This window comes from Peromyscus maniculatus, chromosome 14 (assembly GCF_049852395.1).
Source record: "Peromyscus maniculatus bairdii isolate BWxNUB_F1_BW_parent chromosome 14, HU_Pman_BW_mat_3.1, whole genome shotgun sequence".
Lineage (NCBI taxonomy): Eukaryota > Metazoa > Chordata > Mammalia > Rodentia > Cricetidae > Peromyscus > Peromyscus maniculatus.
This window is the reverse complement of record NC_134865.1, coordinates 68,825,791-68,851,985: the sequence shown is the minus strand read 5'-3', so window position 1 is coordinate 68,851,985 and position 26,195 is coordinate 68,825,791. Positions and strand designations below refer to the sequence as shown.

Genomic DNA, 26,195 nt, shown 5'->3' with positions numbered 1-26,195 from the left:
AGGTCATGAGGGTGATGCCCTCTCTATAGGATTAGTGTCCTTACAAGAAGATGATGAAAAGCACTCGCTCACTTCCTCTGGGCTCTTTGACTTAAAGGAAACTATCAAGATGATATTCCAGTGCAAAGCAGGAATCAGAACCTCAGCATATCCCAGATCTGCCAGCATCTCAACCTTGAGCTTCACAGTCCCCTAACCATGAGAAGCACGTTCTGTTAGGCCATACAGTTAACATAATTTTTTTTTACTGTAGTTGATGAGCAAAGATACTGTGCCTATGCTTCATCATTGCAATAATAGTAGCTCCTAATACTGCTCTATTACAGTGTAATTAAATATTGATATTTATTATTGCAATACTTCTAAGCTATGAACACAAGAGAACCCACTTGTCTATAAAATAACTACTAAAAGGATATCTCCTTGGGTAGAAATGTATTAAAAATTCAGAAAAGAAGTAAAATTTTAAAGAGGCAGAAAAATATGTCAAAAAATATCCCAAATAAAATGCTTAGCTGATGTTCCCTTATATGTGTTCTCTTAGTTTTAATAACAGGTATTATAATAACTAACATTGAGTGTCTGGGTAGGGAAAGTCATTTAAATCACATGGCTGTGCAGCTGAAATTTGAGTTCTGTGATCTTCTTTCAAGACGGCAGAGAGATCACAAAAGTATGGTCTCTAGATTCTTGAAATCCCAACTACAAATAAAAGTAGAATATGGCATTTCTCTAGGAAGAGTTGTCAGCAAAATGAAATATGCCTTTGATTACAAATCAAGGTTTATTTTTAGATTTCTAGTTCCCCCATCTGCTAAAATTAAAGCACATGTAATATTTAATCTGACATCACTACATTTAAGAATAGTGATTTTACCTGTCTTCCTTATCTCCCACCCTATTTTATACTCTTCTACTCTAGTTTCCCGTTTGTCTTTCTTAACACTATACTCTATTTCCCCTTTTCTTGGGAGATAATTGTCACCTCTCTGGTTCTGTACTAGGTACCTAACCTCTGTGGTTATTCAGATTATAGCACAGGTTGGAATTTTAAAACTGCAACCCACATAGAAGAGAATGCAAACAATATTTGGCTTTTGGGGTTTTGGTTACCTCAACTCAGGATGAGTTTCTTTCTGGCTTTGTTGCCCATTTACCTGTAAATTTCATTTTTTCTTAACAAATGACTAATATTCAATTGTGAAAATGTACCATATTTTCATTATCCATTCACCAGTTGATAGATATCAAGGCTGTTTACCACTCCTGGCTGTCATGAATAGAGCATCAATTAACATGAATGAGCAAGCATTGCTGTAGTAGGAGTCCTTTGTGTAGATGACCTAGATGTGGTACGGCTGGAACTTGAGGTCTATTGATTCCCAGCTTCCCTAGGAACCTTCACATTGATTGCAGCAGTGGCTGTACAAGTTTGTAGTCCCACTAGCAGTGAATAAGTGTTCTCAGAATTTTGCCAGCATGTAACTGTCATTTGTCTATTGATCTTGGCCATTCTGGCTGGTATAGGATGAAATCTCAAAGTACTTGAATTTGCATTTCCTTGATGACTAAGAATGTTGAACACTCTTTGGGTGTATTTCAGCCATTTGTGTTTCATCTTTTGAGAATTCTCTGTTTAGTTATATACCCCAGTTTTATGTTGGGTTGTTTGTTTTCTTGATGTTTAGAAATTTTTAAAACTTTATATATTTTATATACTAATCCACTTTTAGGTATATAATTTGTAAAGATCTTCCCTATTCTGTAGGTGGCAGCTTTGTCCAAGGATGTTGTCAATTGCCATATAACAGTAGAGTGGGGTTTGAGGAAGACAGGTTCTCCTGTAGGCCACTAACCCATCTAGTCTCAGGTTGTTGGCCACTTTAGCAATGTCATGCCTGAGTTCCTTATCAAGCCCCTCTCTTCCAGACTCAGGGATCTACACAGAAATGGAGGCAGAAAGATTGTGGTAGCAAGAGGTGACAGATGACACCAAGGAAATACTATCTTAACAGGACTATGCACAGATATACTCACAGAGCCTGTGTCAGCAGGCCCAAGACCTGCACAGGTTCAGATAGTGTCCTAGCATTGAAAAGGAGAAGTGGACACAAGGTCACAACCCCAACCAAGAAGCCACTTGCAATTGATACTCACTGGAAAGGGGAAGGAAGTCTTCTCCAGTGGAGTGTTACCGAGTATGTCAATAACATTCCAGAGCAGGCCCCATTTTCTTAGGAGTAGTTGTCCAATACAAGAGCAACTCCACATTTTTGTTTATTTGTTGTTTGGTTGTTCTTTTTTTGTTTTTTGCAGACTTTTTTGTTTTGTTTCGTCTCTTTTTATATTATTTGTATTTTGATTGTTTTGATTTGTGTGTGTGTGTGTGTGTGTGTGTGTGTGTGTGTGTGTGTGTGTGTATGTGATTTGAAAGAGTCAGCAGGCCCCAAGACCTGCACAGGTTCAGATGGAAAGAGGAAGAGAGAGAAAAGAACATGAAGTTGGGTGGATATGGAGGTGGAGATGATCTGGGAGGAGTTTGAGGAGGGGAAAATGATCAAAACATATTGTATGAAAAAATATAAGGAGAAGTATAAAAATAAAAATGAATATAAATTTTGAATAATATTTATGAACATACATTAATAATTGTTTTTTGACTCAGTTGTCTCTATTCTTTTTATTAATTAATTAATAAAATATAATAAAATATAATTATTATTCTTTATTATTAAGAATAAAAAACTTTATTCGTTTTACATACCAACCATAGATCACCTTCTCATTCCTCCTCCAGCTCCCTCCTCAGCCTTCTACCCCAACCCAGCCCCCATCCCCTCCTCTGAAAAGGTAAGGCCTCCCATGGGGAGTCAGCAAAGCCTGGTATATTCAGTTGAGGTATCCTTGCCTCTAAGCCATGTTATTTCATTTATCTCGTTGATCATGATCTTTTCCCCTATGTCTATCCAACATTCAACTGAATGGACTGAACTTAACAGCTGAATATACTACAATTTCTCCATTTTAATTAAAGAAGATAACCTCTTTGATTACTTGTGGGGCGTTTACCCACCACCCCCACAGCTTCCCAGAGTTTTCTTGAGTGCGAGCAGCAGGAAATATTAGATAGAAGGATTTATAGCGGAGAGTCTTGTGGAGATAAACAGATAGAAAATAAAGGATAGCCTCGAGAGGGCCTGGAACCTATTCCAACGGGCCCGGACTGTCTCTGGTCCAGGGTTTTTATAGAGACGCCAAGGGATGGAGCAAAAGACCTCCTCCCCCAGCACAGCCAAGTGCAGGCCATCTCAGACACCTGCACTCAGGCCCGTGGTCCTGATCATCCTCTATTCGGACCTGCTGGGTAAAGCCACGAGGAACCCCAGAACGGGCTCCCACAGGTCCCCCCTTCTTAATATATAAAAAAATAACTATTAATGGCTTACAGCAATCTCCATAGCTGTTACACCTCCCAGTATGGGAGTAGAGGATGATATAGATGGCATTTCTCTTTTGAATTAGGTCCAAGGTGACCACAGCAGTCTTAGCTGCCTCAAGCCCTTTCTAAACCAAAACTCTTAAGGCGACTACAAACTTAAAGAATCCCTTAGCTTCATCATTACCATTAACAGGTTAACATAAATATTGCTATACATAGTCACAATTCTCTCAATCTTACAACTCAAAGCAAACTCTTAACAGAACCATTTGAATTAGCATATATGGTGCTATATATATAGTTAACAATTTTCTCCGTCTTACAACTTTAACTCACTCATTTGAATTTTCTTGTTAACAGAACATAGGAAAAACTTCGATGTATTCACATCAAACTTAAACATTTTCTTAACTCCACAAAACCAGGGTGCATTAATATCAATAGGTTTCTGCGAACATAATTCAATCTCATAACTCCTCCTTTTCTTTATAATTTTTTAAACAAAGTCTCAAACCTAGTTAGAGGAACCCAAACTTATCTGTTTGAACAGTTCCATTTGTAACACAAAACCAGTTCCATAAGTAATTCCATTTTTACATAAACAGTTCCACAAAACAATTCATAAATCTCCAGTTAATAAAGCATATACGCATACACAAAATTGCATCTTGATTCTAAGTAGAAATACATTTCTTCATTTAAACAGTTTCATTTTTAACCCAATTCCAGAAAACCGTTCCTAGGTCATTACTATAAGTAAGCTCAAAATTGTCCCATTGCAATGAAATCTCTATTGTTCATTTCATTTAAGTACCAAAATTCAAATGATAAATATTGGTACTAGTCTTCCAAATTTGAAGAAATCCATAACCAAAATGTTTTTGTAATTTTATCTCATTTTAAGTTCAAAAAGTTTAAATAAGAAATAAATTCTGGTATCAGGCTTTTACTTCCAAATATGAAGAGACTTTTTTAACCAAAACTTTTTGCAGTTAATAATTTTTGTTCAAACAAGCGTCTCTGCAACTTTTGTTCTCACAGACAGACCTTTTTAGTTATAGTAGGATTTTAAACCGCACCGTTTTTGCTGTTAGCTCAGGTTTTTCTGTGCTGCGTTGATATTCCACGGATCTCAGCTGCGGATGCCTTGTGCTGGTTCTGGCGTCCGCCATTCTTAGCTTCTTAGCGGCTTCTGGAGCTTTTGAAATCATTTAGACTGCCTACTTTGCAGTCTACTAGGACACTATCTCCTGTGTCTCAGGTGTTTTCACCATATACATTAATAGACTCACACTTAACATTTACACTTTTTCACAAACTCACATATAACATTTTTTTGCCTTGCAAAGCATTTAGACTCATATTCAACATTTACACGTTTTTACAAACTCACATACAACATATTAACATCTACTTATTTATACTTTATAGAACTACTTTAGCAAATATATTTCCTATTAATTCTTATATACTTATATTCATTCCATCTTATTTCTTATTTAAACTTACATTTACAACTAGCATCTTACAAGCTTATTACTACATGTCTTAAGACTACCTTGGATACTTCTTACACGCTTATATTCTTAAAGGAACTCTATAGATCTATTTTACAAACTTATATAGGCTACCATTAGCATATATCTAACTTAGCAAACATCTAAAGATTTCTTAACACAGATCTAACAAGACAGAATTTTACAAACTCACATATCTTATATTCGTCTCTCTACTTCTTACTCTTAATTATTATCACCATCTCTATCAGAAAGATTCTCTTAACTAGACAGGAAGTACGTACATCACTTCTAAAGTTTACAGTTTATAGTTAGCTTTGTTATAAAGCACTGGGATTTAGTGAGTGTTGTCATTATAGAGTTGTGATACTTGTTGCTAGGGGATTGTAACATTCTCAGGACGAAGCCACACCCCAAAGTTGCGGAGTGGGACTTTTCGAACCGGCAGAGATGCACTGTCAACGGTAAACGGTTTTTAACTAGAGGCTGTCCCTTCATTCAAATTCATAATAGTTCCCCTAAATGCCTCAATTCAGACAAACGTTTCTATTACAGCAGCACTTTTGGTTTGCTTTACCAAAAAACTTCACTTCACACTGAGGGTGAAATTACCATATTTAGCTGCTGTAAAGTTCTTCACCAAAAACTGCACAGCTATTAGGTGGTATTTTAAGGATTTTAAAGTGACTTGTTTGTTCTTATAGGAAGCTTTTTGTCACCCAACTACCGTAAAAACTTTTCACAGCTATTAGGGTAAAGAAGGCATTTTACCAATGGAGCCCCAAACCGCGAAGCACCTAGTTCCTTTCAATTTTTCATTGGAACTGACACCTAAACTCTTTGACGATTTTCCTCCTTATTTTTAAAAGCTGTATTTTAATTTTACCATGAACGTATTTTCGAGCTGACAAAAGTGTTTCAGGGCAATGTCGCCATCTTTAGCGGAAAAACTACCTTTCCCAGAATGCATTTCCTTTACATCAGTCCATAATAATATCAGTCCCATATCAGTCCCTTATATATCAGTCCCTTATATCATTTCCCATATTTCTTATCAGGTTTGAGAGTCAACTGGTTCTCTTTTACCAGACTTGCTTACAAAATTTTTGCCCGGGAGGTTTGAACAAAGTTTTTTGCTTTTGCAACGGGAGATTTGAACAAGCATTTTACATTTTCAATTGTGGGACATTGGGAGATTTCTATTCTCCTCAGCTGGCTTCAACAGGTGTCTCTCCTTCAGTTGACACTGGCCCCCAGATCAGAAACACGCCTGTCTCGTTAGCCGGCATTGAGGCTGGCATTTCTGATAGCAACTTTCCTCAGGGCTTGTGTTTGTTTTAGCCAGTCAGTGAAAAGCAAGATCATGTACAACAGCTTTTCCATAGCTCTTTCAGAGAGATTTTCTCCCACTGATCTATCTTATTTCACTTGTTCCTTCCCCCACAGATGCAGAGCTTCAGCTATCTGTCTGCGGCTCTGTACGTCTGCTAGCTGCCTTTGGAGGGAGGGGCTTTTTTTTTCTCCCCCTGAATCTGCCTCAAACTCTAGCAGCTTTGTCAGGTCATGCATTTTTTGGGGAGGAATCTGTCCCTTCTGTTTCTTCAGAGTCTTTCTCCCAAACAGTTCCCAGTTTGGTCTCAGTTTATCCCCTCTACCCCAGAAACAGTTTCCGACACTAGAGCGGTGGCTTTCCCTGTTACTGAAGGTAGGGCTTTTTGTCCGTTTCTGTTTTGGGGGTCTGTGTGGTTTGCGTACAGACTGAAAAATTTAACAAGGGAGGTTTTTTGCCATTTCTAAACTCCCATAAGGACAGGTGTTTTGCCTCATCAGGCCTTCACCTGGCCCAGTCCCCCAGTGGGTTGGGTTTGCTTGTCTGGGTGCTCAAGGACAGAGCTTATGGCAGAGGCAATCACCCCTCAGGGCTACACTCCCTCATCTCAGGGAGTCAGTTGAAACAGTTTTTTTCAAAGAGGTGCTTTCTCTGACAGAAAAGAAAGCTTTACTCCTGGATAGTTCTGTTCTGCCCTGGCTGGGCTCTTTCCCCAGACAGACACAGTTCAGCTTCAGACACAGTTCAGCTTTACTGTTTTCCCAGAAAGGTCCTTTCTCTGATAGGAAAGCTTTTCAGATTTCTTTTTGCAGTCGTGGACCTATCAACCCGGGACTTGTAGGAAAGCGCACAACTGTGCCGTTCCCACCAGCTTTAGCTTTGTTTGTTCATTAACAATCTTCCCCTGGGTCCTGCACCTTCCTGCCTCAGCTCTGTGCTCCAGGAAGTTTACAACTGCAGGAACCTTAGTATCCCCGAAATGCACTCCAACTCAGAGACGCTGGCCAGTCACCTCTGGGTTTTTGCTTAGAAGCGAGGATACAATGCTAAAGGAGTTTGCATTGCTTCAAGGGATCTTTGCATTAGGACGATTAGGAGCACCTTTTCATTCTAAAAAATGCTCACTCAAACAAAATCCTTGATGCCTCAGCTCAGCTGTAACTGAAGCTTGGCTTTTTTGCTTTTCTCAGGTCAAGTTTCCTGCCATTTTGGGCTCTCTGTAGCTCTTTACCCACACTCTCCCAAGCGTTTCCCTCAGGGTACTCTGACCCACTGTCTTTTACTAGCTTGAAGAGACAGAGCTTTGAAGGGGTTTTTAGAAACTTGTTCGTACCTCCTGCATTACAGGGAGGATTGTTAAAGCTTGAAAGAACTTAGGTCTTGCTGTCTTAAGTTTGTTGTTTTCCCTTAGAGCTAATCACAGGTGGTCCCCATAATAGTATCTTCAGGTGATTCTACTCTCCTCTTTCTGAGAGAGGTTAGAGGCTTTAGTTTTTAAGTTTCTTAAGAGAAAGATTAAGGCTTTTAAGAGATTTTTTTCCCCCAAATTTTTCAAGAAAAGCTTTATAGTTTGAGAAAGGTTTTTTTTTTCCCCCAGAGAAAGACCAACTTTTCCCAAAACTTCCCAACTTTAAACTTTGACTTCTTACACCCCCATTTTTGCCTCAGGGAGAAATTACTTTCTCCTGCCGCTTGGACTTAGCATTCCAGCTGTCCCCAGGTCAAAAGCTTCCATAGGAAACTTTTTCTTCCCCATAAGCTCAAAGAAGAGCTTTTTTACTACCCGTAAAGCCCAAAGAAAGATTTTTTCCCCAGTTTGCTTTCAAAGCCCCCAAAGTTAGAAAATTGAGTTTTTCTGTCTAGTTGCCTTACTTATTTTTTCCTACACAATCTTATACTTCTAAGTTTTTCCTAAACTATATTACTACCCTATATCTTATACTTATCACAGATAGAAATTGAGAAAGGGATAGAAGATAGAAAATTTTGACAGAAGAGAATTTCGCTGCAGCATCGGACATCCTTCCAGTCCGCTTTCCTTTTCTCTCGAGGATAAAACCCCCGCCTCACCAAAAATATACATATAAAAAAATATATATATTCCATAACACCGGCATGCCTTTCCACTGGCAGGGCTAACTCAGCACTTTCACCAAAAACTCTGTAATAAAACTATTATTTTCCTTTATCTTTAGTCCCTATTACTTTGTCTTTAGTCCCTGTTCATTTATCTTTAGTCCCCCCTTTTTTTGTCCCTTTTTTTTCTTTAGTCCCTTTTTTCAGTCCCTTTTTTCCCCTTTCTTTAGTCCCTTTTTTCCCCCTTTCTTTAGTCCCTTTTTTTCCCCCTTTCTTTAGTCCCTTTTTTTCTTTAGTCCCTGTTCACGGCGCCATTCTGTGGGGCGTTTACCCACCACCCCCACAGCTTCCCAGAGTTTTCTTGAGTGCGAGCAGCAGGAAATATTAGATAGAAGGATTTATAGCGGAGAATGTTGCGGAGATAAACAGATAGAAAATAAAGGATAGCCTCGAGAGGGCCTGGAACCTATTCCAACGGGCCCGGACTGTCTCTGGTCCAGGGTTTTTATAGAGACGCCAAGGGATGGAGCAAAAGACCTCCTCCCCCAGCACAGCCAAGTGCAGGCCATCTCAGACACCTGCACTCAGGCCCGTGGTCCTGATCATCCTCTATTCGGACCTGCTGGGTAAAGCCACGAGGAACCCCAGAACGGGCTCCCACAATTACTCAGGGATTTTATAAACTTAATTATTTTTTCAGATCTTTTTATATACCTTAAGCAATAATACATATTATTTTTTCCCTAATTTATCTGTAGTTCTTTTGAACTCCTGAACTCACATGATCTCAAATTAAAGTAGATACATTTAGAAAATAAGGGTACAGAATGCCCAGTTAAACTTTATTTCAGATCAACAATAAGAATGTGTTAGCATCAGTGAACCCCTCCCAATATCTGGGGCATACTATGACAAAACATTTTGTTATTTATCTGAGATTCACATTTAATTGGACATTTTTGTCTGCTGACTCTGAAATATATGGATCAGGACTTGCAGCCATTGCTGTAACAATTGCTTGATTCAGAAATACAGTAACAAGACAACTCTGATATATTACTCTTTGAAAGTCCCTCTACAGAGAGCTGTCACGTTATGCCTTGGTTCTCTGAGGAGATTACAGAGTAAAGAATGCATCTGCGGTCCTATGGTCTCTTCTCTTTGAAGTCATCCACAGAGTGGTTGAGAGAAAGGAACAATTCCCGTTTCATAGGTAAAGCGAGTGTTGCTAGCAATGTATAGCCTGCTCACTGTTATGTAGCTCAGAATCTTAGTCTAAAGTTGGGCATATGCTTTTTATGCTACACATCATTTTTTAAAGATTTGCTTTTACTGAAGTGTGTGTGTGTGTGTGTGTGTGTGTGTGTGTGTGTGTGTGTGTGTGTACAAGATCATCGTACACAGGGGCCAGAACAGGAAGTTGGATACCTTGGAGCTGTGGTTACAGGTGTCTGTTGGCCTCCTGATGCTGGGACCTGAGCTCTGAATGCTGGCCAAAAAAAACTGACAGCAGCGAGTGCTGTTGATTGTGGAACCCCCAAAAGGACATTTTAATTAAGGGTCTAGGTTAAGAGTAATAACAATGCTAGCTCAAGCATCAGGTGATTGGTTGATAGATTATTGGAAGTTTAGAAAACTGTCAACTCAGACTAAGCAATGGAAAACACCCTGTGATTCTCTAAAAAGCAAGAAAATGGATGCCAGCAAACAAGTACTAGGTCTCTAATCTGGCAGCCTCAGTGTCTGCCTGCATTGCATTCTCTTTACTGCAGAACACATGGGAGGCGAAGGCCACAGAAAGGCAGGAAGATGTCTGCTGGCCCTGCTTTAAGTCACTTTCCTGTTCTCTATCTTTATTCCTAAACTCCTGGGGCTGGAATTACCTTCCCCATGTCTGTGTAATGAAGAAGAATGAATTTGTTATTACTGTAGAAATCAGGACAGGTATATGGATGCTTGGCGGTAAAATAAAAACAAACAACAACATATTCACAGGTACTTAAACAAATAGGGATATTTTATGGCTTTACCTAACTTGATTTGCAGCTTTCGTTCTTGGTAACAAAGAATGACTCTGGAGTCTTTGGAATTGGATCAACCCTTTTGTGAAGCCCTGAGATGTCATCTTTGACATCAGAACTCATCCATTGGAAGGATGCTCCTGTGTAGCCTTTATGTTCTATGCCTTCAGTAACTTCATTTTTATCTGCCCCACCCCCAAAGGCTCACCCACTAAGGGGATAAAACTAGATTAAAGATGGTACATGTTATTCTACTTTGGATGTTTATGGTTGCCAGCCCCTTGCTCTTTTCTGCTCATTTGAATAGTCACCATCACTCAGGTGTGGGATGATAGATGGGTTATGAGGAATCAGAGCAAGCCTTGTAGCTTGTTACAATTTTGAATAAGATTTCCTATGCATATTCCTATACAAGTATTAGCAGTTCTAAAAATGTGTATTCACAAAGGGATCTAATGAAGAAAACAGCCTTCAATGGTATAAATGAAGCCAGGAAATTAAATGCCTTTCCTAATTTCAAATAACTTGTCACTAACAGAATCAAGACATCTAGATCCAAATATAGTTCAGGAAATTACTTTGAGAATTGTGTCAATTAGGAATTTACATTTTTAGAGGCTTGATCTATAAGCCTTATCTTTTTACTACATAGGCCTTTTGTTCTGCGGACCCCAGAGTGACATTGTAAGCTTGATTGTCTGTTTTGGCTCTTCTGGCAAGGAAACAAGTGAACAGGCAGGTTACTGGGACCAATCCGTTCCAATCTATATTTTGGAAAATTGACATAAATTACTAGCAATATACTTCTTCCAAACGTATTTTGCATTAATATAGCTTCTTAATATCTCCCATGTGTTACATTGCCATCAACTTTAAGGAAGATTTCTTCTTTTACTTAGGTTGACTTGGTAGCTATTTTTTTTTTATATAGTCTTTATTGATGAGCCTTACTTATAGTCTATATGGAGAGAATCTATGTTATCCTATTAGCTTAATAGCATATTTCCTAAAATGCTTTAAGGAATAAATGTTTTCTCTTTTGAAAATGTTTCTAATCTTAAAACATGCCTTGCCTTAATTTGTTGGTTATTTGAAAAAAAATAAAATACCATAAACCAGGTAGTTTATGAATAAGATATATTTATTTCATGTAATTCTGATGTCTAAAGTCTTTAAAACAAAGATTTAAAGATTGTTGCTACCTTCTTAATGTTGATTTATATAATGAAAGTGTCAAGGAGTTCTGTGCACCCCCCTTTTAGTGCAAAAATACCACTTACGAGCAATCTGTCCTTATGACCTCATTATCTCCAAAATGCCTCATCCACTAATCCCTACCACCCTGGAGGCTCATATTTCAAGATACGTGTCTCAGGTGATACAAATTTTCAGTTTATAACATTCCTTAAAACTGACAAAATTCTCTGCATACAGAGCCTGGGATAAGTTTATTGGAACTATGATTTATGATGAAATGGAAACCTAGGGACTTGAAGATTGAGATGGAGGAGAAAACAAGATAGCAAGTTGTATTAGTTACTTTTCTTGTTGTGATAAAATACCCCACAGAAGCAACTTAAGGAAGAAGTGGTTTATTTTGACTTATAATTCAAGGGAAATCTTGGTGGCTAGGACAGGAAGGAGGCTAGTCACATTAAATCCTCAGTCAGGAAGCAGAAAATGATGAATGCTTGTGTTCAATTCATGTGATCTTTTCATTCAGTTGTGGACACTGGTCCACAGAATAGAACTATTCACACTTAAGATGGTTCTTCATACTTCACTTAACCTCATACTTCTTTCAGGTATGGCCAGAGATTTGTTTCCATGGTGATTCTAAACCCTAGCAAGTTGGCAATCAAGATGAACTATCATACTAACAAGGCAAAAATGAAGGGTTATCAGGCTGCTGCCAATTCAGGTCAAACTAGAAAGGAACATGACAGCTTTGTGAGTAGGCACACTTGTTGGGGCTCCACCAGACAGGCTGCACGCCCAAATCATACACAGTCCATAGGAGAGAGGAAAGAATGGAAACTATTTTCTCTTGTCTTTCTCATCTCTTATTTTCCATGGATTGAAGTTGACCCATTGGGAATTAATCTTCCACACTGCATGTAGCTTGATGGGTAGTTCCTCTCCAGAAATCATTCCCAGCTCTATGATCTACCTTTCCTGGTCAATAGGATAGGAAGTAAGTGAACCTATGGTGTTGTCTGTAAACAGAGGCAGAGGTTTTCTGTCCTGACCTCTGGGTCAAAAATAAGCACATAAAAGCTTATATTTATTACAGAATGCTTGGTAGATAGCTCAGTCTTATTTGTAACTAGCTCTTACATTTAAATTAACCCATTTCTATTAATCCATATATTGCCATGTGGCCTATGGATTTACTAATCCTCTAGCACCTTGCTTCTTGGGCAGCTTGCTGGTGTCTCCCCTGACTCCACCCTTCTTTCTCCCAGTCCTCAGTTTGATTGTCCTGCCTAACTTTATCAGGCCCTTGCTATAGGCCAAACTGCTTTATTATTAACCAATGAGAGTAACAAATATTCACAGTGTATAAAAGTATTATCTCACAGCAGTTGTCTGCTTTTTAGTCATGTAACATAGGCTGAAAAATGTGTTTCCCTTTTATTGGACTTGGTCTTCTCTTATTGCCAGAGGCTACCCTTGGACAAGGCTAGGAAAAGTTACTCAGTGGCAGGGAGGAGTGGTTCAAGAAGTTCATTAGGTGGCTGGGGTTGGGGGAACTTCAAAGTTTGTTAGAAATGTTAGAAAGTGAAACTTATATTTACCTTTTATTTATTTTTAAAATCATCTATAAAGTGGGGAAATAAAACCTTTAAGGTCTAAATATTTTGTGATGAAGTATTGTGGATGTGGAAAGCAAATTCACAAGATCGATCTATGTGCAATTTTTATTCAGATTTCTGCAGGATTAGACCTTTGTCTTTAACCCAGCAGATTATGAATGAGACATCATCATATCACCAATATGTATGCAGTATGACAAAAAAATCACTAAAGCATTAGGTACAAGTTGCTAATAGTATAGATTTATAGTTCTTTTTGTTGAGTAAAAATTCTTTAATGGAGTTTTCAGCTCATCAGAATTTCATAGCATAGGTAATTAATTCACACCATTAATATATAAAAGTGTGTTGTCGTCATGCTTTCTTGCATGGATTTTGACATGCAAACAGAGTCTTTCAAGTGTCCACACTAAAGGAGAGTCAGTGTGAGTTGGTTGATCTCTGTGATGTGGATATCTTACACTTTGATGCTGTGAGATGGGTGTTTCCTGATAAAGCCAGACAGGAAACAAGAAGGGTTTTCTAAGTTAAAGTATCCATTCTTTTTCTTCATGGAGAATGAAGGTGAAACATAGGTCAAAGTTAGTGTCTTCAAGCAAATCTCTTACTCAAACTCTGATTTCCCTGGGCCTGGGAACCATGCCCAGATATGGGAAACTGTACCCTTCTCATGTTTAATTTCCCACTGTCAGCCTCTTCTTCGGCACCAGGGTTCTCTTTTCATTGGACTTTGTCTGTTGCTCTGTACCTGCCAGGTCTCTAATATTGTCTCATAATTCTTGGACACAGATAAAATGGCAACGCATTCATCATTATCTCAGAGCCAATTTAAAGTTCTTCAAGTCAGATTTTGGTTCATGTGCACCTGGAAGAAGAGTTGTTTATGATGGCAAGAGGCATCTCTCCCCGAGGGAGGCAGAATGACACTCTCTGAGTTAAAGGGCAGAGAGTCCGGTGCTAGAATTATAATTCCGAGGAGAGGGAGAACAAGGAATAAAAGACCATGATAAATGAAGACCACATGAGAATAGGAAGAAGCAAAGTGCTAGAGAGGTCCACAGAAATCCACAAAGATACCCCCACAATAGACTACTGCCAGTGGTCAAGAGACAGCCCAAACTGACGTACTCTGGTGATATGATGGCCAAACACCCTAATTGTCATGCTAGAAACCCCATCTAATGTCTGAGGGAACCGGATGCAGGGATCCACAGCCAGGCCCCAGGTGGAGCTCCAGGAGTCCAATTGGTGAGAAAGAGGAGGGTTTGTGTGAGTGAGAATTGTTGAGACCAAGGTTGGATAAAGCACAGGGACAAATAGCCAAACGAATAGAAACACATGGACTATGAACCAATAGCTGAGGAGCTCCCAACTGGATCAGGCCCTCTGGATAAGTGAGACAGTTGATTGGCTTGATCTGTTTGGGAGGCATCCAGGCAGTGGGACTGGGTCCTGTACTCATTGCATGAGTTGGCTGTTTGAAACCTGGGGCTTATTCAGGGACGCTTGGCTCAGCCTGGGAGGAGGGAACTGGACCTGCCTAGACTGAATCTACCAAGTTGAACTCAATCCTCAGGGGAGTCTTTGCCTTGGAAGAGATGGGAATGGGGGGTGTGCTGGGGGAAAGACGAGGGGAGGGTGTGGGAGGGGGAGAACAAGGGAATCCATGGCTTGTAGCTTGATTTTTTCGCCTTGCCCACAGTCAGGACAAATCTCTGTCACCCGCCAGTCCCACAGCCGCTCAGACCCAACCAAGTAAACACAGACACTTATATTGCTTTCAAACCGCATGGCCGTGGCAGGCTTCCTGCTAACTGTCCTTATCTTGCTAACTGTGCTTTTTTTTATCTTAAATTGATCCATTTCCATACATCTGTACCTTGCCATGTGGCTGGTGGCTTACTGGCGTCTTCACATGCTGCTGGTCATGGCGGCGGCTGCAGTGTCTCTGGTCATGGCAGCGGCTGCAGCGTCTCTGGTCCTGGCGGCGGCTGCAGCCTCTCTGGTCATTGCGGCGGCTGCAACGTCTCCTTCTGCCTTTCTGTCCTTTTATCCTGCCTAGCCACGGCCGATCAGGTTTTATTTATTAACCAATCAGAGCATCTTGACATACAGACCATCTCCCAGCACAGCCAAGTGCAGACCATCTCAAACACCTGCACTCAGGCCCATGGTCCTAATCATCCTCTATACGGACCTGCTGGGTAACGCCACAAAGAACCTGAGAATGGGCTCCCACAGGACCTACAGAACATCCCACAGCAATGGCTGATATGTAAAATTAAATTATAAAATTAAAAAAATAAAAGGAAAGACAAATTCTAAAAATAAAATAAAATGTATTCTTAAATAAAAAATAATAATTCCGAGGAATGCCAGTCTACTCATCCACTCAGTGACCAATGTAAATTAATATCTATGCATATATAGTATGTTAGATCATGAGGAGTGGCAAGGAGGAAACAAGCAAAAGGTATAATGTGTAGGTGTTTTCGGGTAGCTTAGGGAGGCCTCATGGAGAAGGTATTTGGTCAGCAGCACATGTGTGTGCTGCATTGCTGAAGCTGATGCCATATTTTTGTATATTACAAAAGTCTATCTCTGTGGGAACCCATTGCTGAGGTCTCTGCCAAGTCTTTAAAGCATCTTATGAAACTGGGCTTGCTTAAGCTCCATGTACTTCATTCACTGTAGATGTTCTCTTTAATCTGAAATACACTACCCATGGAACTGACTGAGTAATAGCACTCCCTGAGTTTTCCCAACTCTGAAAGTCTTAGTATACCCATAGTGGGTGTTAGAAGGCTCAGAGAAAATGCTGTACATAAAGGCATTTATCACTGGATTGGGCACATAAAATGTGCTGGACTCCTAACATCTTGAGAATATGCTTATATGCTGTTTTGTTTTTCCCTGCCTATTTACATTTTACAAATATTCTTATATGCTCCTGTGGTTTTCTCTCCCTATTTACATATTTATTTGTCTGTTTTATTCATTTATTTAATCACCAAGTTGATTTATATCTCCACCATCATATTTTTAAAGCAAAATGTTGGTTATTACTCATTTATTTTGTATGTATTTAATTTCCTGGATTATTTATGTTTTGCTATAATATTTTTTAAACAAACTACTAGAAATCAACATACTGTGGTTTAGTGGAGTTCTTTATTTTATTCGAGCATGAAAAAGAGGAAAAATATGATGTGCCAGCATGTATCCTTCATAGATATTCACATGTATATATTTATTTAAACTCCTGGTTATGAGTATGTGAGACCAACATCATTAAATTCGTCTTTTCGATGGAGACAGAGAGACTCTGAAAGATTAAAACAAATTGCCTACTCACTTAGCTCACAGGGCAGAACTAAGATTCAGGCATAGATATGTGTATTTAAAAATTGATACCTTTCTATGAGTTCCCAGTGAATGAGGATCATCTGCAGAAATGAATTATTCATAAAGTGGAGGTAGCATTCTTATCACTCAGTCTTGACCTAAAGGAAATTAATTACCAAAACAAAGCATGGTATTTACATATTTGTACCTGGCCCATTAAGGACTCAAGAGCAGAGGAAATTGCTAAAGATAAGAGCATACCCAAATTTGATGCTCAGCCTGAATCATCATCAGTAAGTTTAATAAGTGCAAACAAGCTGAAAGCATGTGCTGAAGAACACTTAGGAAAGAAAACAATCTAATGCCACAGAGGGCTCTTTACAAAAATCACTGTCCTCTCCAGAGTCTACACTTCAGTCCAACACCCTCTCACAGGAGTTGGTGTCTGGGAGCATGGAAACACGACTGTACTCCTTGCGATCAGTCTACCTATGGCATAAAGGCCATCCTCCTGTGGCAGCTGGTCTAGCACTGACTCCCATGGTGGAGCCATCTGTACTTCAGTCTTGAATGCCAGCCTCGTCCTGTTGAAGCCACTGGAGCTGGTGGTGACCTTGTGGAGTATGCCTGGCTGATCTTGCTAATGTGATCATTAGGGTTGATGGGGAAGGCTGCTCTTTAGAAACTGAGCTAGAGCAAAGAGTATAAGAGCAAAATCAGCATTTTAAAATTATTATTATTGTTGTTTAATTTGAGGCAAAGTTACACTGTGTAGCTCAGGCTGTGATCTGGGATTCTTCCTCCCTGGGTGTTCTGATGCTGGAGATGTTGGGATGATAGGCATATGCCACCATGCTAATCCAAAGTAATTATTTCTGATGGGGCACTTGCTTCTCTACAAAAATGAAAAAACAAAAAACAAAAAACCCTGTCAGATTATTTCACTTGATTGTTGGAAAGGAGAAAGAATATTGCCTATTATTTTTCCTTTAAGGAATGGGCTTGGTTACGAATTATTAACATTAAGATGTTTTGTTTAATAGAAATGTTTCATCCAGGTTGATTATTAAAAGATATTGTTAGGCTTTCTTGCCTTAATTTGCTTTTACAGTTCCTACATTTCAAATCCTCAAATTGAACTTGTAAATGAATCAAACCAAATTCAGCAATGGGAGAAAGCAATTAATGAAAAGAACATGAACCCTGTCAGCAAATGCCTGTGTACTTTGGAAGAGATCATTCACAAAGATGTGCTTTTAAATACAGAAGAAATTAGAACTAATAAATATGCTGCAGTGAGGGAGAAACATGTGACTTCCATGCTCAAAAAATGGGGAACCACAAAAATCTAATAAATGAGCTGAGTACCTAATTTGAAAGGTAGACCTACGTGTCTCAAGATTGTCATGGTTATTGTCATATTGCAACAGAATAAATAATTTATGTCAATGCCAATCCTTTTTTGGTGTGTGACCAGTAAAAACTCTGACTACACGTTTATTTTTATAGAGGTGAGCAAGTGACAGTATTGCATTTTTTAAACATTTCCTTAAAAAAACAGAAACTACCAGTACCTCTTTAGCAAATGAACTCTGGCTATCTTGAGGATATGTTTTATCTTATCCTGTACCACTAGTAAGCATGAGCTATGGAATCAGGGTGAATTAGGTTGGATCCCACTTCCCACTGGGCAACTGTAAACAACATTATTACTGTTCATATTATATTCAAGTCTGACTTATGTGTTTATATTCTAGAAAATGCTCAAGTGGAGGCTAGAGAAAGAAGTGAAGGAAAAGAACACTGCATCCTGAATAGTGTAGTCAGGTGAAACAGACCTGCTTCTGTATGGGCCCAAAGGCAGCTCTTAATGTGGCTATCCTAAAATCATCAATGTATCTATAACATGAGATTTCATTTACGTTTGTAACTTGAACTTGTAGATGCCAATGTTGTATTGTGATGTGAAAGGTGTGTCCCACATTTACCTGGGGACAAAATTGCCATTGGAACAGTATTACTTGATAACCAAACAGATGTAGTGACTAATATACAACAGAGACAGGGACTATGAATGCCTTTCTTTTTCCTTGGTCCCTCTAGCTTTTGGTTATTTCATCCAGGCAGACTGTTACAGGCCAATATCAGTGCCCTCTGTCTTTCAGTCCAGTGATTACATCTGGTCATACTCTGCCTGACACTTCCATGGTCTTGCCACAGTAGCTTTTTAAACTGACTGTTTCTGTTGTTCATTTTTGCATGTTATGATGTGGCCATAGCTATAAAATAATCATTAATGGAACTGACCCTTTTGCCCTGATGGGCTTTCTGGGTCAATAACATGCTTACACTATTACTGACAGATGTATATGTATTTGCATTGGTCTAAAACAGAACTACTATCTACCATATAAAAAGAAACTGGTCCAACAGTAAACTATAGTGGTTGGGAGGTTGGAGATTGGGGTATGGGCAAGTTAACTAAAATTTAATTCAGAAAACAATTTAAACAAATAACCAATTTAGAGATACTCTCCAATTTTGGTTTCACTGGGGTCTTGATGCTGCCAAATATTATTCAGACCAGAACTGTTGGCTTTACCATGATCATCATTTTACTTGGCAATGGTTGGGCTATCTGGTAAAGGCATCTCTTACAGATTTATGTTCTCCCTGAGTTTTGCATCTCTACTGGCCCCAACTCTGTACCTTTGTGGTTTTAATTGTTGGTAAATTCATCATCTGTTAATCTCTGAATTGCTGCCAGTGAATTATGGTTTGCGAAACTGATGAAGATTGGAGTGTTTCACGTTTACATTGACTTCTGGGATCTCTTCTCCAGCTTTGTCGCCTAAGTTGCCTCACTTTGCTTCTATAAGGTTCCCCAATGAGGAAATTCCCACTGTGGAGATGGCTCAGAGGGGTAAATACTTGTTGGGCAAGCATGGGGATTCAGATTTCCGGCATGTATGTAAAAAGCCAGGCACCCTAGTGCGTACTTGTGACTCCAATCCAGAGGAGACAGACAGACAGATAGGCAGTCCATAGGGGCTTGCAAACCAGCCAGGTTAGGCAAAATGGTGAACTCCACATTCAGTATGAAACCCTGTCTCAGACAATAAGATGGAGAGTGATAGTGTAAGACACTCAATATTGACTTCTGGCTCCTGCGAGTGCATGTACAAGCTTGATCACACTCAAACACCCACCCACAGGCACACATGTGCATACTCACAAAAATTTAGCCTGAGAAATCAACAAAATTGCCCATGCTTTCATAGATTATCCATCTTATAGGAACTGAAATTTGAAAATCTAATTCTAAAACTACTGATCTTTAATGGACTACTGTGTATCTCCTCTCATTTGTATGTTTGTAGTTAAAACTTTGTTTTACTAGTTTGAACTTAAGTTTTACTTTTGCAAGTACTGACTCATTTAATTCTGTGGTGGTTTCTTAAGTTAGAATGGAGTCCATGCATAAAGTGACTATTAAATGCTACTATGGTTTCCTACTGAATCACTTTTAAGGGCTTTTATTGATATGATTATACTTTAGAGTCAAGGAAATATGCATTTATAAAACTGTATCATTCATAAATAATTATGTGCCTGTTGAAGGAAGGCAGGTGGTTTCTGGACATAGATAAAAACCAGAGCAATGAAAAGGTTATCATGGTAATATCATTCTATATTTGTAAAGTCATTACCACTGTCAATTCTAGGACCCTTTTCTCATACATTTATCTAATTTAATCCTTTAAAGATGATAGATAATAAATTATTAGTCTTAGTTTGCCATTGTAAAAGCACTATCTCAGAGAGATTAATGTGATTGAACCAAAGTCACATATTTAGTATATAGTGGAGCTGTGAACAGAGCTTAAATCTTCCCAGTTTTGTAATACCTAAAAGCTATGTTCTAAGTGATAAGAAAAAGATCATTATGTGAGCGACTCTGAGAGGTGTCCCAATATGGATTTTTTCATTACTTTTAGAGAAGAGAATGTTGCCAAACCACGCAGTATTCAAGAAGAGGGATGGATGGTCTTCCCTCAGCTGAGGTCACTTGTATTCTCAAAACTTTCTTTATAAAGTAGAAGACATGCATCAATTGTGCCTCTTATCTTGTCTTCATCCACTCTTCCACCTTGAACAGGATGTGAAGACTGCAGCTCCATCTGGAAAAGCCAGATGTGTCCCAAGTTTTTTAATGGAGTAATATCATACCAGATCTGCCTACTCTTTTCTCAACTCTCCTGTTTATACTACCATTATGTCAGTTGTCTATCATAACCAAATCAAAATCTTTGCTAATATGGCATGCATTAGAAGTCTTATTCCTGAGATGATTGACAGTATGGAAATTTGAAGACTGAAGAAACTAGACAAATAGAATAAAAAAACAGAAGGTTGACTTGACTGCCTTTGAGAAAATCATATGAACTACACTGTTAAGGTCTGGGTGCCTGAGAACTGTCTCAAAAATAAAAAAAAAATCTAAAATAAATAAAAATAAAAACCAAATGAACGAACAACAACAACAATAAGACCATAAAGGAGGAGGAACCTATTGACTGAATGACAGAGTGAGCAGATTTCCATGCTTAGAGTGTTTATCTTTTGGACCACAGCAACCTTTCCTCACTGGAGTTTTGCATTTTGCCTTTGCTAGGAAATTTGATGCACAGGAAGTGGACAGTATAGTATTCATTGGTTGCTCTTTGATTAGAGAATTATCTATCATACTTAGGAAGGAATTTCACACCATAAGCACTTGAACTGTGTGTACCACCTGAATGACGCTTTTGTTCATTTTAATCTCTAAAGCATTTTTTTAAATTAGTTTAGTTGTGCAACTTTTTTTTTGTCAGAAAATATATACTTGGTTTAGTCCCATAGAGACACATGAAACATATTCTTGTACTCCATTTTGTTCATTCAAAAACCTTGCCACATACAGGATAACTATTCTGTATCTATAAGACTTTATTGTTTGTTCTTATAGACACTTCTGTTTGGTTTATAACCATGAATGTTGTGAAGAGAATTCCTCAACAGTCTACAGTTTCCCCATTATTATTGCCTTAAATGACAACAGTTTGTTGTAATTAATGAAGTAATACATTATTAACTAAAATTTATGTTTTGATCAAATTCTTCTAGTTTTTACCTGTGTCCTTGTTCCAACCCATCAAGGATTTCCCACTGTCCTCAGTTATCTGACCTTTCTAGGCTGTTTCTGACTATGAAAGACTCTCAGACATTTTCTTTGTTTTAGGTTTTTAAGATTTGGCAGTTTAAAAGGGTATTTACTGGTCAGCTATTTTGTAGAATCTCCTTTCGTTAGGACTTGTTTGATGTTTTCTTTCATGTTTACAATGAGGTAATGGGCTTTGAGAACACCATGAAAGTAAAGTACCATTTCATCACATCCTATCAAGGGAACATGATGTCCACATAATTTGTCACTGGTGATGTTACCTCAGTCCTCTGGGTGAGGTCACCTTAACAGGCAGTGTCCTCCAGCACAGCAGAGTTTCTCAGTCATTAATTTTTAATGAACACCTTTATATCCTGCTTAATTTCTAAAATAAACTAAGGTGCCCCTCTGTAAATCGTATGCAATATGTAAAGGGCAACAGGTAAGGCAAATGGGTGGAATGAGAAAACAGTGAAGGAGAAAGGAAGCAGAAGCAAAGGAATATTCCTGAGTACTACAGGGTAAAGCTGGGACTCAAAAACCCATGTTTTATATACTCACTTTGCTTTGGGTGATATTTATATACAGATCAGTAGATTTTTATATTGCTAATTATTTCAGTGGAGGGTACTTTAGCCAGAAGAGTAAAACATCCTCATTTTAACTTAACAGTTCAAAGCAACATGGCCTCAGGGCCCAAACTATGAGTCAGTATAGTTCTGTGTTTGAAGACAGGACTATTATTTTCCAGGATCCTCTTTACTTGCTTGGCCCAAATGAGTGTTCAATACATGTGCGGTCATTAGGTTATTGTATTTATTTCTATTGCAGTTACTCAAAAATGTGTATCGATTGACTATGTCAGGTGAATGAATAAATAAATTCAGTTTTTGGCATTTTTCAGATTCATGATATTCATCCAAGTAAGAATAGTGGCATATTAGCACTCCTTGTGGAGAAGACTGAGGAGATGAGACATACAGTATCACCTGGCACCTCTTCTGCCGTCTAACAGAGGGTATGTAAGAAAAACAACACATTTCCGTACTCACAGGAAATTGATGCACATAATTTATTCTTAATCTCTGAGACTTAACCAAATATTAACACGTTGGTCTTTTAGTAGTGTCTTTGCAAGATGTTAGAGAGGGAAAGTATAAGAAGTAGTCCAAATATAGAGAGGAGGATCCGAGGAGGCTAATCTTGATGCTGAAACCCTGGAGAGTATGGTGTTTTTGTTTTTGAATTATTAAATTAGACCTTTAAGGATTGTAGGGGCTTAAGTGGTACAAAGCAATTTTCTCAGGGACATATTACCCTTGAACAAACAGACCTTGAGGTTTCAGCTCCAAGAGGTGAAAAGCTTAATGTCTGACTCTCCAGAGAAGTAGCAGTGCCCTTAAGACCTTGCCCAGTAATCACCCATCCTTGGTTACATCAGCATCAGGCACAAGGGGCACAGATGCAAAAGGCTTCAGATGCTTATTGTAAGAATGACTCCCAAGGGCATGTACGCACACCATGGTCTATTTGTGCTAAATGTATGAAAAAGCTAGTGCCAAATATGCAGTTTGCTTAATGATGGAATAAAGACCACTTAAATTAATGGATATTTGAAACCCATCCTTCCAACACAATTACTGGAGCAAGGGATGTTAATCCTTCCCATTACTTGGCTTCCCCTCTCCACCTCCCAACAGGCTACTCCATTGACTCCTGATGACAACTCTCGGCTTTGTTTCTAGTGAACTCAATTCATCAGGTGGCTGTGTTTTAAGCTCTTAGCACCTCACGTATAACACTTCAATTAAAGGGAGAAAAGTAATTACTTAAAGTGACAAACAGAGGAATGCTAATTAAGTAAGGAGTTCATTCCAGGGCATTTAAACTAGAGTCCTGCAAAGTACAGGGGTCATGGTTTAATGTATTTTTTTGACTTGCTTTGTAAAACACAATTCTTCATTGTAATAATGCCCAAAGAGCCAAAGTGTGTTACATTAACAAAGAATTAATGACTCTTAGTTACTGAGGAGATCCCATTTATGTTTTTTTTTTAATTCACAATGTCTATAAGATTCATGACAGAGGGTAAAGATAACATAACTTGTATTTTATCCTTGTTAGTTATTTCAAGTTATAAATATACTGAGTATAACCTAATAATGTTCAATCTAGGAAGCTAAACCTTACCATATTAAAAATTTTCTTTAATATCCCTATCATCTACGGCTCAGAAATATATCCCTACCATCTACAGCTCAGAAATATAAATATATGCATATGCATACATATATATATATATATATACACATATATATTTTTACTGGAATTACATATTTGTTGTAACATATACCTAATTATCATGAAAGCATCTCTCAAATAATAAACATTTAAACTTTTTAAAGAGAGGGCTTCAACTTAGTTAAATAATACAAATAAGAACATAACCCACCAATGAACAAGTATTCAAGAATGAAAATAAATGCAGTCTACTGTTTGCCAATAGGAATCATAGCATATGCTTTACTTTTAGTTTGACACAATATTTTGACATAATCTCTAAGTATAAGCATTAAAATGCTTAGCACAGAACAACAGAGAATACAAGAAGGTGAATTAATTAAAAGTGTTAAGCCTAGCTTAATGACATATTTTTATGTTATAAGAAAGTTGGGACTCGGTTTTCATAAATATTTTGGTGCCTGGCATATGATAGGTGTTTGGCACATATCTGTTGACTGAATTAAAAATATTCTTTATGGATTTAGACAAAAGAGATGGAAAAGGCTTTGGTGTTACTAATGGAAATGAATTCCAGATACCTATGTGTGAGAACAGACTGCTCTACTGGAAATGATGGAAAGTTCAAGTGGTTATTTCTATTATTATATATTTTATATATATTATTACATATATTATTATATTTGCATATTACTATAATTGCAGCCGATTATTATTGATCAGTTTCAAGTAGATAGATCTTTTCAATGCTTCTTTCTGTCCTCATAAACCCAAACTTCTCTTCCACCAGCAACATGGGTCCAGCTGTATCATCCCAAATAAAATATTGAAGTATTAACACTTAGTGTTTCAAGATATAACTGTATTTGGAGGTAGTGTTTTAGATGAATAATTAAATTTAAACAAGAATGATAGGGCTTTTTCTAATATAATTTGACTAGTCTACTTAATTATTTTTTTTAAAGTTTTTTTTGTTTACATACCAATCCCTCTTATTTTCCTTCTCCTACCTTCCCACCTTCCATCCCACCCCCTATCCACTCCTCAGTGAGGGTAAGGACTCCCTTGGGGAGTCAATAAAGTCTGGCATAGTAAGTTGAGGCAAGAGTAATCCCCTCCCTCCCCATGTCAAGGCTGAGCAAGGTATCCCATCCCAGGGAATGTGTTCTAAAAAGCCATTTCATGTACCTGGGATAAGTCCTGGTCCCATTGCCAGGACCTTCCCAAACAGATCTAGTCAGATAACTGTCACCCATATTCAGAGGGTCTAGTTTGGCCCCATGAATGTTACCCAGCTGACAGGCCAGAGTCCATGAGCTCCCACCAGCTTAGCTCAGTTATCTTTGTGGTTTTCCCCATCATGATCTTGGTAGAGGGAACCATTAGGGGATTAGGGAGAAGCCTGGTGCTCAGGAAATCCCCAGGAATCCACAAGGATGATACCAGCTAAGACTCCTAGCAATAATGGAGAGGGTACCTGAACTTACCTTCCCCTATAATTAAATTAGTGACTACCCTAATTGTCATCATAGAACCCACTTCCAGTAACTGACGGAAGCAGATGCAGAGATTTTCAACCTAGCACTGGGCTGAAATCCCAGACTTCAGTTCAAGGAGGCAGGAGGGAATCACAGGAGCAAGTGATGTCAAGATCATGATGGGGAAAACCACAGAGACTAGTCTACTTATAAGAAAAGGAAATTAAGATACACAAAGAAACAATAGACCAGTTGATGATACACAGGGAAAGCGGGTGTCTAGTAGCCAGGCAAAAGAATCTTGGGAGGAATTAATTCTGTGAATACCTTGGGATTGCCTTTCCAAACTTCAGAACTAAAAAAATAAACCTAAAATAAAGCCCTGAAATTAAGTCACCTACTCTGTAGTATTTTGCTTTGGTAAACCTAGCAAACTAACATGATCAGGGCCCTACCCTTATTTCTTACTCCCTCTCTCTACATTTACTTACTTTTAAAATTTTGATCTTTGCCTCCTGTTTAAAAATGTGTGTGTGTGTGTGTGTGTGTGTGTGTGTGTGCTTGCGTGCATGCGTGTGTGTTCAAAACAACATCCTCTACATAACTTTATATCTTTCTGAAGCTGCCATCCTCTTGTCTTCTTTACTTTAACAAAATGTTTTATACAACAGGGTCCATTATTCAAATCCAAATCTTTCTGCAGCATCAATAATCCTGATTATGACTAGA

At 38.4% G+C, this 26,195-nt stretch overlaps 1 long non-coding RNA gene across 13 annotated transcripts in view; it reads left to right on the top strand.

Moving 5' to 3' along the window:
• LOC121822438 (uncharacterized) overlaps window positions 1–26,195 on the top strand; it is a 219,106-nt gene that overhangs the window by 62,621 nt on the left and 130,290 nt on the right. For all 13 annotated transcript variants that reach the window (XR_013044453.1, XR_013044445.1, XR_013044448.1 and 10 more), the window contains one exon: window positions 22,652–22,765. This is a non-coding gene — a long non-coding RNA (uncharacterized LOC121822438). The remainder of the gene's footprint in view (window positions 1–22,651; window positions 22,766–26,195) is intronic.